A 14,894-nucleotide genomic window follows, 5' to 3' on the forward strand; every position below is an offset into this window, starting at 1 on the left:
GTGCTCTTATTTCCCCCCTTTTCACAGGTAAGGAAACCGTGGCACAGTTGAACCGCTCCTCTGGGACCCCACTACAAAGTCTCTTCATACGAGGGCCACGGCTGGATGTGGCCAGCTGTTGCAGAGGGAGGGTGTGGGCCACCCACAGGCGTGGAGGACGGCACAGGGCGGGGGTGTCACAAGAGGTCCCCTCTCTGGTCTGGGAGAGCGCCAGTCTGGGGTCTGTGTGTGGGGGTGCTTAGAAACCAAGGAAGGATTTAAATTCGATGGTGGGAGGACCTCATGGTGCCTTGAAGAGGGTGCCATGATGGAAGTGGCAAGCTGGTGCAGACGCTGGGCAGGGAGAGGCGAGGCGGGGAAGCCGAGGGAGGCAGCTGCCACCGACCGGTGTGTAGTCCCGAGTCCAGGCAGGCAGAGGCCACGTCCCCAGGTGCACCTCATTGGCCACTAGCACCTTCCAGAGAGTCTGCCCCGACATCCAGATGGGGACTGTGTCTTGTCCAAGAGCCTGTTCCCTGTCAGCCCTTCAGTCTTGCTCTGGCTTTTCCCCTTGCAAAGGAGCGAAGATCTCTAGTGCTTCAAACCCGACCCAGACAACCTCTGAATTCCCGGCTCATCCAGGCTTGCTGGCCACATGGCGTCTGTATTCCACTCCCCACGCGAGGTTGGAGCCCCTCCAGCTGCTGGACTGCATCTACCTCAAAGGAATTAGAGCTTGAAATGCCAGAGCTTGGAACTGAGCTGCTATCTCTTGACCTTGGCCTGATTAGAGTCTGAATACACCACCCATTTCGAGAAGGGCTTTTAAGATGAGGTCACAGACCTTAGCGGGGTCAAGGCCGCATGAGGCTGGGAAGGAGCCCCGGCTTCCCAGGCCTAGGGAGGCTCCATCCGTGCCCTGGGCTCCTGTGTCAGGATGCAAGGGCCCTTCCAGCTCCCCCTTCATCTTTATACAGCTGCACAGCTAAGAGTCATTTTTACATTTTTAAATAATTCAAAAAATCAAAAGAATAATACTATTTAGTGACTTGAATTTAGGTGAAATTCAAATTTCTGTGTCCATAAAGAAGGTTTTTTAGGACATTCTCATTCATGTGTGTGTGGTCCACGGCGGCTTCGGGGTGCGGCAGCGGGACTGGAGAGCGGTGGGTGTCAGGGACGTAAAGGCCCACGGAGCTGAAGATATTTATCGTCTGGACCTTAGGGAGGAAGTTCGCTGGCTCCTGACCCCGACGGTGTCTGGAATGTGGATGGTGCTCAAGATGAAATAAATGACAGCCGGCATGACACCGATCAGCTTTTAAAAATCTCACAGCAACCCTATGGGGTCGGCGTGGCTACGATCCCATTTTACAGGTGGGAACACTGAGGTGAAAGGACTGACGTAAGATCACGCAGCTCTTAACACGTCAGGGCTGTTGTTTGAACTCAGTTCAGGACCCACTGTGCTTTTTTTTCTTTTGCCTCTCAGTGCTTGCTGTGTGAGCGCATGGGAGTGTACAGCTGGAGAAGGCCCTTAACACGGCCTGGCACAAATTCTACAAACCTGCCCCCCTTTCCCTGAGCCTCCCCACCCACACCCACCCGAAAGGTATCTGAGCATGATGAGTCTGCGCTGACCAGCGGGACAGACACTGGTATTCTTGTGTGTCCGTGGGCTTGGAGAGTCCGGGCCTGGGCCCAGGAGGACTGCACACGGTGGACCAGACCATCCACCAAGCACCAGGGGAATTGCGAAGCCGTTCCCCACCACCCTCCGCATCAGCTGGGCCAGTCCGGGTGCTGGGCCCGAGACACCTTCAAGACTGTCTGAGAAAGAATTAGGAGGCAGGCCTTCCAGGAGAGATGGCAGAAGGGAAGTGCCGCAAGTACTAAACAGTGGAGGTCACTTTTCTGGGCATGAATCACGCTGTCCTGGATCTTTCCTGTGATTCGGTGCTTCTGATCGGCACTCGGCAGGACTGCGGTGTGACATCGGCAGTTTGGTGTGGAAGGCAGGCACGTCAGCATTCACAATGGGCTGCTCCTTGTAATGCAGCGGGGACTCTCCTGTACGGGGCTCACGGGGCGCTCCGGGGTCACAGGCAGTGGTAGCAGGGACGAAGGGACCTCTCCTCGTGCCCCTCTGGGCTGCAGATCTTGTGGGTCAGCCCTCTGGAACCGTCTCAGCAGGGACGTGTCTTTTCTCCCCTCTCTGCCAGGTGCCCTGTTCCTCCGTGTCTGGCGTCACCCACAGTCCCCGTTGTGCTTCAGACGTGGAGAGACGATGACACAAGCCTGGTCAGGACTGCCGCCTCACCGTGCGCGCGTCTCCCCTCCACGTGCTCATTAGTGGCTATTTCTCCTGCCACGAACTGAATACAAATATCAGCAAGGCATACGCTGGTGGTCTTCATGCTTTAAGTGGGAACTGCCACACGTGTGCAGCAGAGGGAGCGTGGAACCCAACCCGCGTCTGGGAAAGGAAGTCCACAGAACGCGGAGGGAACGACTCGGACCGCAGGGGCACTTGATGCCTCTTTCCCCACGGTGAGCAGGTTAGCTGTCCTCTCCCCGCGACCTTGAAAACACCGTTTGCCGGGTTCTGCCACAACATCTTCATTAATGGCCCGGAATGGCGAGGCAACGGCGTGGTAACGGACTTTGCAGATGACACTGAGCTGGGAGATGCAGCCGACAGCAGGCAGCCCAGAGACCTAATGCAAGATGCCAGGGGCTTCCAACTCCAAGCAGGAAATGGCCAGGTGAGCTGCTAGACAGATGTCCTCAAGGCCCCTAGGACGCGGGGTGGAGGACGCGGTGGCAGGGAGGGGCCAGCAAAGAAGAAAAGCTGGAACTGGGGGCTCCGGTGCGGGGGAGCACTGGCTCTCACACACTGCTCTGTTTGCCCTTGGCTCCCTCAAAGAGACAGGACGGCTGTGGAGGAAGACAGAGGTGAGAGCTGAGTCAGGGAGTGCTGGGGGTGCCAAAGCTCGAGGTATAAAATTGAAAAATGGAAGGTTTCAAAAGGTCATTGTGGCCAGAATGCTGGTAAGAATCACAAGTGTGCTGCTGGCGTGAAGCAAAGGCCGAAGAGGGGCAAAGAGCCCAGCCTCTCAGGTGCAGGAGCAGGGGGTGGGGGTTAGGTGCCGAGAGCTGTTGCTCTGCTTAGGGTTAATGTCCTCGATGTCCCTCACAGAGCGAGACATCGGTGACTGTGCTCGTGGGCACCAACACTAGGTGATGGTGACGGCATTTAAAACCAGGGCAAGCAAAGCCCCGAGAGATGTGTTTGAGGCTGCAACTGTGTCCTGGCCCAGGGGACACAGGCTTTGGTGACCCACAGGGCATTTTTATTCTTTTCCTTCTGCGTCTCAGGGTCCTTTTTCAGAACTCACAGATGACTTGTTGAGAGTGACATGCAGCAGACACTGCCATTTTCCAAGGTCCCCCGGCATAGAAACTGGGCAAGCAGAAAGAAGCACGCAGATGCAGAGCCCACCCAGCTCTCTTCTCCAACGAGCTGGGCTTACTGTTCGTGTGATGCATCTGCGGCTTGCATCGACGTTCCTGCGTCTCCGACTCCCTGTGGAGTCCATTCAATGCTCACCGACAACCTGGACCCGAAACAATCCGATAAAGTGCTTTCCTTTCTGGCTTGGCCTCAGGGACTATTGAGAGTGTGCACAGAACTGGGGGCCTTGGCTGAGTTTCACAACGGCACTCCCGCCGACTTCCCGGTCAATACGTCCCCTGGTGGTTGATATCTCCCAGAAACGTCCCAGACACCAGCTTGCTTCTGGTTCCGTTTCTGTTTATGGGCATTTGTCACAAAAGCTGCTGCTATAAAAGGGGTCACACAAGGGGTCACGTAAATTTTTTTCCAGGGACGGGATGTGGGTGCTAAGAAGCTGGGTCTGTGACTGTATTTCCACGGGATTTGTTTTTATTGTCCCTTCTTTGATGCGGGGTCTCCTTGTAATTGAATTTTAAGTCTGTGTATTTATATTTTTATGGAGATGATCGATGGTGTGAAGAGAAAGCAGATGGCTTTGGAAGTGACAAGTTAATTATACAGAAAGGCTGGACCTCATGAGCCAACACCTCTCCTTTTTCTTTACCTATTTCAGGACTGGCAGCTCCCAGCTCCCTGATCCGAGGACGCAGGGGCAGCTGACACATTTTCGTAAGTGATTAAGGAAGTCTGTGGTTGAGAAAGGTTTGTTCTTTCGTGTTAAGGAGCAGAGAAGTCTTGGTGTGGATGGGAGCCAAAGTGGTGTCAGATGTCAGCCCAATCCAGGGTAGATTCAGCTGTCCAAACTCTTTCTCTTCCATTGTATCAGCCAATCTTGGCCCTCGACTTCCCCCCATCTGCTAGGCTGATGGTTTTTGGATTTGGGGAGCTGCCAGCAGCTGCTAATGGGAACAGTGAGCCACATGCAGTCCCTGCCATTGACGATGGTGGCAGTCACCCAGGCCTCCTTCCCACCAGCTCTCTCTGGAGGTGAGTGGCAGGAAAAGAAAGAAGATTCTATTTTCTCTGTGGCCCAGAGCTAGGGCTGGGTAGCTAGGTGGGGTCTGGGCAAGCTTGGGGGCAGCGAAGGAGGAGGAGGAGTTCACCTAGGGATCAGGGGTCTGTTTGCTGCTCAGGTCGGGTGCTCAGGGTTCTTTCCCAGCTGCAGCCCCTTCACCGGAGTCTGAGCAGGGACCTGATCTGCCACCACAGTGAGCATGCTCCTCAGGTCCCTGAACCCTGTGGCCTGTTGTGTGCGCCAAATGGCCAGGTCCTACCATCTCATTCGGGATAGTAGGGTGAGCCAGAGGCACAAGCTTGCGTTCACACTGGGGGATTCGGGCATGGGCAAGATCACTTGGAGAGAGCAGCCCAAGCAGTGGCAAGCCTTGGCGACTCTCAGCTACGTCTGAAGCAAGCCAAGAGCTCTGGACAGCTGCGAAGGAGGGGCGTTAGAGCTGCCCCTCCCTTCTCCTGGCAGCTCCCGCCCCTCTTTTTCCTGTTCAACTCCTTAGACTAATATTCGTCTTAAAAGAGCAACCAAGTTATTGGAAAACTTCAGCCAAAACCACTGCAGGACGTTGAGAGAACACCCCAGGTGTCAGGCGAGAGCCAATCACAGAGATACTCCATTTAATCATTATTCACCCAGGGCTCGGCTCACGTGTGTTTGACTGTCAGAACTGAATTCCACCCCAAAGAAGATCTTTTCTCAGAGAAGATTTACAGTCGTTCTTTGTGAAAAGGAGTAAAAGAAGAGGGAATTTATTTAAAATAGACCCATGTACGCTCCTAAGGGACGGAGGCATGAATTGCAAGGACGGCTGCAATGAAACGCGAGCCCTCCTGGTGCAGGATCTCACGAAGGAGAAAGGGGAACGAGAGGGAACGGAGCGTCCCCGCCCACCCCAAGCCACACCCAGGCCGTCGCTGGTGGCAGGAGGGCTACCTGCAGGAGGGCTTTATTTGATGTGAAAAGGGTTAATGTCATTCCTGTAGATGAGAAATTCTCTGGGTGTCTTAGAAGTAAGTAGCAGATTCAGAGCTTTTCCGTGAAGGAAAGTGCACGAGCTCTGGAAACAAAAGAGGAATGGCCAGGTGTCCTTTGTGTCTAACCCACAAGCCCCCGAGGACCCCGAGTTTTCTGACTCTCGTTTTCGGGTGGCTGAGCCCAGTGGTGGGTGGTAATGGCGGCAAGAGTGGGATTGTGTTAAAAACTTGAGGCAAAGAACCAGGCAATGCGTAGTCAAGGGCCACCCACCCAGGGTTGCTCTGTGCTGGGCATGGGGTGTGGGGGTGGACGCCCGCAGGAGCACTTGCTCTGGTGGAGGGCGCGGTGCTGCCCACGGTGACAGCAGTAGCTGCGGAGGAGAGAACTCCTTAGGCCAGAGTTGTCGGAGGGCTTGGTCGGAGGGCTTGGGGGAAGGGGGTGGGGGTGGTGAGCGGACTTTGGTTATGTGCTGGGAAGTCATGCAAGCCTCAGGGACCTTCCTTCTCTTGTCACCGATTCTCCCCTTCCGATTGTTCCTCTTTCCTTCTTGCCCTGAGCAACCCCTGACACTCTACCTCCACCCTCTCCAGAGGCCAAAAACACATTCCAGACCAGCCATGTTATTGGATTTGAAGTGATGCTATAGCTTTTAAATTCTTGCTTTAATTGCCTTCCCATGCAGGGCACAGAGGATGGTTGATTTCCAGGCGACTGGCCTGGCAGTCACAGTCCTTGGCCAAAGTCCCTTTGAGCTGCAGGGAAAGGGCCTGCTCTCAGGGCCTCGGGAGTGGGGGTTTTCAGGCCAGCACCACCCCCTTCCCATAGCCTGCAGGCGCGTGCGGCTGCTGGGGACTCGGGTCGCTGTCCATGGTGCTGATGGCCCCAGACTGCTTTGGAACTAGGTGGGCTGAATAAGTTAAACGAATTGACCTGGAACTATTTCCCTTTCCCTTAAGGGCAGCAAAACTCCCCCTGCTTCATCTCTGGGATGACTACCCCTCACTCAGGGATACACCACGGCGAAGGGGTTGGGTGGTCCTTCCAGGCACTCAGAGAATGAGATTTGGGAGGATGCTGAGGAGTGTGGGCTGGCTCCCAGCCTTTCCTGCTGTGAGTGGGAAGCTAGCAGCTCTCTACTAACTGCCTCGGAAGAGGAGCCCTGAAATGAAGAGCCAGCCAGCCGCCGAGCCCAGCCCTCCCCTCAGCCTCTGGCCTTGACAGGCCCATGTGGGAGGGGAGACTCCAGTTTGTCCCGTCATCATTTTCCCTCAAAGCTCATGATGACAGCCTCGGCACTGAGCACAGGAGAAGGCCCTCCTTTGTCCTGAGAGACGCGTGGCTGCTTAACGAGGCCAGGCGCCCGCAGACCCAGATGGGCAGATGCTGTGCGGGGACGAGATGGCCCGTTAGCAGGTTAAACAGTCTGGGTGCTGTGGTGGGCAGCAGCCCCTTCCCTCCAACTCACATGCTTTGGACCAAAGCCCGGGGTGGGCCCTTTAGTTGTGAGTCCAGCTCAGGTTCCAGGGACGGTACCTGTCCACACACCCGCCCCCCCCCACTCCCCCGAACACTGGCTCCTGCTCCATCTCACTAGCTGCCTCTCTGGGTTTCTGGTCTCCAACCATTCTTTGTTCCCTCCCTCACCCCGTCTCACAGCCTCGTCTGGAGTAGCTACATCTGCTAGGTCCCACTCCACAGACATCCGGCATGCTCTCTTTCCTTTCCCCTGGGAACTTAATCCACTTGAACCATCCTGTGTCCAGCAGACCCGAGGTCATAGTTAGTGACCAGAGGACTGAGTGTTGGTGCCCTGATAACAGGAACGCAGTCCACCTCCTCGAGGGCTAAACTCCCTCTGGGACAGAGGGGGACAGGAGTGAGGAAGGACAGTGAGAAGCTAGGAACATTTGTTGGCAAGTGGAACAGGGCACCTGAGACGGACAGCTGACAGACTGTCTGGGGAATTCACAGCCAGATACAGAAAGTCACCTCCCTGGAGACGACATCGAGGCCTCAGTTGTGTTTCAGCTCCAGGCCCAGAAAAGCCGCAAAACCAGGTGGGCAACACCAGGGCCAACTGCAATGACTAACGACCCCCTGAAGGGGCACACCTGGAGAACTGGTGAATATTCTGCCTCAACCCTCCCCTGAGACCTCCCCTAAGATTCCTGCCTGCAGGAGAGAGAGATAAAATCCTCAAGACAAGAGGCCCAGCTTGAGCTCTCCCACTGGGGAGCACGCCTGCGTCTTCCCCTGTCCCTTACTTCCCTCACAGACAGGCATCTCCTTGACTCTAGGGGCCCTAGGAGACTGGCAACCAGGGGAGCAATGGGCGGTGGCAGCTTGTTCTGGGTTAACCCCCTGGTCCTGTCTCCAAGGACCCTTCTCTCTGACTTCCCAGTGAGCTAAGGCAGCCCAGCCAGGACTCTCCTGTTGCTGCTTCTATGTGAAGCCCTCCCTTGTCTCACTGTCCCCAGCTCTAATAAACACACCCTCACAGTCACCTGGATTCATGTTGTGAAGTCTTTCCTGAATAAAGTCAAGAACCCACACACTAGCGGCTGGCCCTAGGCAGCCCCGCTCAGGGTCAGGTCTCCAAACAGTAACAAGAAGGGTGAGCCCTAGAGAGCCCAGGAGGCTGCAATCTCCTGCTGAGGCCACCTCCGCAAAGGTAAGCTTTTGTCCAGCACCACCAATCAATTCTGCAACACCAGCTGGGTGTCCTACAATTTAACTCAATTTTGACACTACCTACCTGGAGATAGCATTGGATCCCATGGGGGAAGGGCTCAGTCCCTGAGACTCCCCTCCCTTTCCCCAGCTTCAGATGCCAGCCACAAGTGCAGGTGCTTCTGACTGGCTGACCATAAACTGGAGGGTCCCACGGCCCCCCCTAAGGTTTGATTACTTAGCTGGAGTGGCTCACAGAACTCAGAGAGGCATTCACTTACATTTACCAGTTTATTATAAGGAATATTAATTCCTTATAATAAAGGATACGGAGGAACAGCCAGGTGAAGAGGTACAGAAGGTGGGGACTGGGAGTGTTGCGATCTCAGGAGCTTCAGTTTCCAAGGAGTTGGGGTGTACCACCCTTCTCCTGTGTGGGTGTGTTCACCAACCCAGAAGCCCTCCGACCCCTGTTGTTTTTTTAAAGGAAGCTTTATTACATAGGTATGATTGATTAAATCATTTGCCATTGGCGACTGAACTCAGTCTCTGGCCCTTTTCTCCTTCCTGGGAGGCAGAGGGGGCTGAAAGTTTTAACTCTGCAATCATGTGTTTGGTTGCCCTGGCAACCAACCCCCACCTTTAGGTGCTTTCCCAAAGCCACCCCATTAACATAAACTCAGCTGTGGTAGAAAGGAACTTGCTATGAAAACAAGACATCCCTTTCATCTTTGTGGCTCTGGGGTTGTTTCAGGAACCAAGGACAAAAGACCCAATATTACAACAAAAGATGCTTTCAGGACCTCTGTGCCAGAAAGGGGGAAGGCCCAGCATTTGTAAATCTCAATATCACTAAGGAGCACTCCCCTAAATGATGGGTAGGGCGTGGGGAGGGGCAGGGGTCAGAGCGCCTCCCCGACCCATGCTGTCTAAGCTGGAGGGGGAGACAAGGAGGGCCCGGGGGCCAGGGAGAGCCTGGGTGGGGTGCTCGGGTAGGGTGCCTGGGTGGGGTGCTCAGGAGCCAGCAGAAGGGGGGATGCTGACGTCAAGCCTCAGCCTGGTGCCGCCTGTGTCTCCACCGCCATCACTACGCTGTCACAGAGGAGCGCAGTGTGACATGTCCCCCTGGCGGTCCCACTCTCATCCCTGGCATTTCAGGGTACTGATTTAATGTTTTCCCAGAACACAGGGTTGGTTTTCTTCCCCCACTTGATTTCCTGGGGTTTGTCTCTTCATTGTTTTTTTTTTTCCTCCTTAAAAGAATAAAGCCAAAGACAGGCACCTGTCTTTTGTTCTTTCAGCTGAAATTTTGCAGCTGGTGGTGATGAGGGAGGTGCATTTGGGTGAAGGGACATGAAGGAACAGGACCCTGGAGCTTGCTGAGGATGGGGAGCCCTGCCTCTGGGAGAAGCGCCCCTTGAAGACGCTGGGCCTACAGGAGGGTGCTCCCTTGTGGGAAGCAGCCCAGGGCCCAAGGCTGCCCAGGCAACACCCAGGCTGTGCTGGCCCGGAAGGCTGGATTAGAGTCACTCACCACAGCTGGCTGCAGCATGGTCTGGGCACCTACCAGACATGGGATCAGGCCCCTCACCCCTCCCACCCTTTCAGCAGCTAGAAAGAAGACTGTGGGCTGCTGGGTCAAAGGACAGAGATGGTAGGGACAGGAAAGAGTTTGGCCATTTTCTAGAAACTGATAGGTGAGCAGGAGAGTGAACCCACAGGTGGGGTGGGGTGTATTCTGGTAAGCTGGGATGTGGAGGAGGAGGCAGGAGCTGGATCACACAGCACCTGAAGGCCACCCATGAAAATGTATCATGCGTTGCTTTCCAGCATCCACCCTTTTCTCTTTTGGGGCACACAGTGGAAAGCCAGAGGGCCAGATGCTCTCTCATTTGGTTAGGATATAGCAATTCATCTGGCTTGGCCAACTGCTTCCTCCTGCCCAGGCCTTTGAGTCTCAAGAAGCTGAAGCCAGGTTCCGTCTGGTTTCTCACGGGGGATGCGGAGCTAGCAGCCTTGGACAGGTTCTGTCCTGGCTATTCCTGCCAAAATGTGCTTCTTGCCTGTTTTCCAAGACCAGAGTCTCCCGATATCAGGGCTTTGATGGGGCGCTGATGTCCTCCAGCAGAGCCTTTTTTTCTTAAGCTAGCTGGAAATGGGCGGTGGGCATACAAATGGGCACAACTGACCTGGACAGGAGCCTGCATTCAAATGGGATGCCATCGAGCGGTTTCCAGCAGGAGACGACACGGTCCGAGTTTTGTTTGTAAAGCTCAGCCCGGACACTGTGTGGAGAGCGGGCGGTGGTAGTCAGGCAAAGAAGCGGGGAGGCTATAGGCCAGGTGAGAGAAGGTGGGGGCGATGAAAACCAAGGACCGAAGATACATATTTGGAAATGGATTTGGTGACAGACGGGGTATATGGGAAACAGGATCGAGGGCGGCATTTAGGGTTCTGAGTAGAGTACTGTGCGGATATTTACCGAGGCGGAGAAGGCTGAGGGAGGCAGTGACACGTGCCGAACATTTTAAGTGTGAACCCCTATGTCAGTGGGGGTCAAAGCGGGACAGGAGGACTTCGCCCAGGTAGCTCAGTAGAGAGAATATGATGTGCAGAAGCAGTTGCAGAGGAAGAGCTAAACCTTGAGATGGGGGAACAACCCAGAGGTGGCCAATGGCGGGAATCTGCCCCACCCTAGGATGAAGGTTTGAGGAAAAAACCTGCCGGTACCAGCCCAGGAGCTGGGGTGTCCAGAAGGAACTGGAACTGTGGAGGGGACAAACTGGGGAGGCTGCAGCTAAGCAGCCACTGTCAGAGACCCCACAGATCAGAGAGAGAAGAAATGCTGTGGTTTCTGCTCCCTTCCCTCCCACCCGCCAGTGGCGTCCATGGGTTGAACCCCACGGAAGCCAGCAGGCAAGGAGCCTGGGACAGGTAGTTTCCTGGGGGCCGCCGCCGTGCCAGGGAGCAGAGCAGAGGAGGGCGGCAATCCAGGCAGGAGTCGGCACAGGTGTCTGCCGGAAACCACTGTGACAGTGTGGTCTCCTGCCAGGGATGGTTGTATTTCCCTTTCCAAAGGAATCAATCTCTAAATAAATAGGAGGTTCAGGCACCAAAGACAGGTGGTTAGAGGGGGGTCTTGAGGGTCTCTTTTAGCTTCCCTGCAGAGAACCTGGACATGACCTTCTTCTACTCCATTGCGGACAGGTCCACCTTGGAAGTCAGAGCTGGCCTTGTTCACATTCTAAGAAAGCCATCCCACTCCACAGCCACCTCAGTCCCTGTCTCCAACATCCCTCCGTCTTTTTTCTTGGAAACAGCAGACGTGTCAGAAATCTGCCCCCAGGCTAGAGAGAAGGAGGGGAACGTGATCAGGAGAGCCTTGGAGTGGTGATGGCCGCTGCTGCTGAGTGTGGGAAGGGGTCCTACCGACTACTGCTCGGAGGGGAGGGGACGTAGAAAGTCAATCAGAGCCAAGGCAGAGGGCAGATGCGGGAGTTGGGTTGCTCCCCACCCCAACACCAGCTAGGAACCCCATCCCTTAGCAAGGCAGGCAGAGGGGTCTCTGATTGAGGGGAGGAAGACAGCGATCAAAGAGAAAGCCCAGAGGGGAGGTCTGGTTCCCGTGCGGACCAGGGAGGCCGAGGCTGGGGAGCTGTGTTCTTGTTGCAGCCGGAGAGCAGGGGCTTTGGGAAAGCTCGGGCAACCTCTCGGGGCCTCAGAATTTCCTTCTGCAGTAACCAGCTGCCTCCTCCTTCTCCAGTCTCCTGGGACTGGGCTTCCTTCCAGGCTCCCAGCCTCCCCTCGCTGCAGGAAGCCCAGTCTTGCCCCCTCCAAAGTAGTTCTGGGGGTCCCTGAGGAATTCTTGCACAGCCCCCAAATCCGTGCCGGCGGCCCCACCAGCTTCTCAGACCTCACGGGGGCGGTTTCTGAGCTCTGTCTGTCACTCCCTTTCAGTGGGCGTTTTTCAGGCCAGTTTCTTCCTCCTCAAACCCCTTCCTTCTCAAACCCCTTCCTTGCAAGCCGGGAGACAGGCTGAATTCTCAAAATTCACAAACCCTGACTGAGACCTTGCTCTGGAGTTAAGCAAAGTCACCTGGGGCTTAGTCGGGGCGGGGGGGGGGGGGGTAAAGGGAAGTGGGTCAGCAGGTGTCCCAGTCTGGGGTCTGAGGGCCCCATGCTTCTGTGAGCGGCCCCAACTCTCGCCCTCGGGGTGGCTCTCTGCTCAGCTTGGACCTCATGCCATGGTCTGCTCGTGTGACAGTGCCTTTGGCCACGGCCCTATGACCCAGTGCCCAGGCCCCGACCTCTGCTGGGCAGAGAGAGGGGTGGGGGCCCACACTGCCTTCAGAATCATGTGCTTTTCATCAGACTCACCCTCCCTAGTCAAGAAGGGGAGCGCCTTTATACCACCCCCCCGAAACCTTACTGAATTATCTTTCCCAGAATGAAGGAGCTCTCCTTCCACAGCACGGCGGGCCGGGAGTTACTGCAGCTTTGATGCCGAAGTTTGCTCCCACTGTGAGCCACTGAGGTTGCAGAAATATCGGGCATCAGCTTGGCTAGAGCCCCTTTTCACGGGAATAACGGGGATCACGACCTCTGCCTTGCTGGCCATTTGAGCCTGAAATAGGTGTTGGATGAGAACGTGTGGCGTGTATGGCAGGAGCTCGGTAAATGCGGAGGCACGTTCCCCACCGTAGCGCCGTTACTTCAGTCGTGAGGTAAGGAGCTGAGAAGAAGGCCGCACTGAGGGGTGTGTGTGTTGTGGGTGGGGTGGGGGGGACACCTCTCCCAACTCTCTGAGCACAGACAGGTTGGCGGGAGGCTTTTCCAGGTGGCGACATGGGGGCATGGGAGGGCCAGACCAAGCGAGGTGGGTGTGGGGCCGGGTGTCGGCTCAGTGTGGTCTCTGGCACAGAAGGCTGGGCTCACGTCCAGGCTGTGTCCCCGCCTGCCCTGCTGTGTACCCTTTGGGCAAGGCGAAGCCTCTCTGCCTCTCACTTTCATTGCTGGGAACCTGGGCTTGTTCATCCGTCAAACCCTGCTCCGCTCCTGGTTGACCGGAGACTTAATGACATTTAGACGTGAAAATATTTTTCCAATTTGTGTCATCTTTGCCTGGGACTGGTCCGAGTATCTCACCCAGGTTTGAGTTGGCAACGCCTGGATGTGGGGCAGAGCCAGGCCGTGTGGGGCCGTGCGAATCGAGGGGTCGTAGGGCCCAGTCTGTGTGTGGGGGGTCTGCAGACACTGCTGGAGGCACGATGTCACTGCACCCCTGCTGACCTTGCTCTGGGTGCAGTGACCTTGCCTTCCCTCTCTATTCTCCCCAAGGGCTTAGCCCTGTACCCGGCACACAGTGGTGCTTAAAGTTTGTGAAATAGATGGATTTGTGGGTAAGAAGCCCTAGTTTAAAAATCAATAAAATGGCCAAAGGGTAGAAAGAATTCTTTTTCTAAAAGACTTTATTTATTTTTAGAGAGAGGGGAAGGGAGAAAGAAGGAGAGGGAGAGAAACATTGATATGAGAGAGAAATATTGATTGGCTGCCTCACATACGTACCCCAACCGGGACTGAACCCCCAGCCCAGGCATGGGCCCCGACCAATCCTTTGCCTCGAGACACAACGTCCAACCAACCGAGTCACACCAGTCAGGGCTGGAAAGGTTTCCTAAGGGTGGGAAGGAGAAGGAGTATCTCGGGGCAGAAGAGGATCTGCTGGTTTTGGTCAGTGGGGAGCAGTTATTTGGAGCCTGCGAACCCGGATACGGAGATAGACAGGCACGGTCCTTGCCCTCCAGGAACTCTCAGCAGATGACCACAGCGAAGGGTGGGCCAGGCAAAGTCCAGAGGACAGAGAGTCAGAGGTCCCGGGCTTTCTGTGGTGGGCGGGCTCCAGGGGGGCTCCCTGAGGAGGTATATTTAAGTAGAGTGGAGAGCGTGGTGCTTAGGGGCAGCTTCTCATAGGTTGTGATGGAGGCGGGGAGAGGTCAGGTGGGCGAGGCCCTCCAGGAGAGTGGCTGGGGATTGGCACCCCCTGTTCCCAGCCATGCTCCTGAATAGCGTCTGGACCTGCACCTTCTCCTGGTGGGTCTGCTCCTGCTGGGGCCGGGGAGCGCCCACTGCTTTCCTCGGCCCTCCGAGCTTCGGGGCCTTAGACCTCCAGCTGTGTTCCGGCATAAGGGAGCAGGTCAGGGCGACTGAACAAATGTTTGTGGGGCGCCCACTGCCTCTCCTGCGTCGACCCGATTCTCTGCTGCGGCACGGGGAGACAGGAGGGCTTGGACGGCGTTTTTGGCCTGAGGTTGCTCCATGTGCTGCATTGGAGGGGAACAGGACTGGCCAACTAGAGGCGTACAGTCACATGAGAGGCAGACGAGAGGACCAAAGGTCCCCTGCCTTTTCCAGTAGAAGGGTCCCTGTTTGGCATAAAAAGTTCCAGCAGCTTTGAACCCTGAGTGAAGATGAAAGAATTACCGAGAGGTGTAATCATGGTATTTTGGTTCTGTTGAAAAACGAGGAGTCCCTATCTTTCAGAGATACTTAGTGAAATGTGACGGGTGACACGGTACGATGCCTGAGGGCTGATGCTGAGTGACGACGACGTGGAGCTCTGGACTATTCTCGGTATTTTTGAAATTTTCAGTAATAAAAAGTTTCTTTCTAAAGCATAACAACCAGCCCCGCTCTGTCTGAGAACAGCAGCTTCCGACTGCACTTTTCAGTAATCTGTCGTTG

This window comes from Desmodus rotundus, chromosome 11 (assembly GCF_022682495.2).
Source record: "Desmodus rotundus isolate HL8 chromosome 11, HLdesRot8A.1, whole genome shotgun sequence".
Classification (NCBI taxonomy): domain Eukaryota; kingdom Metazoa; phylum Chordata; class Mammalia; order Chiroptera; family Phyllostomidae; genus Desmodus; species Desmodus rotundus.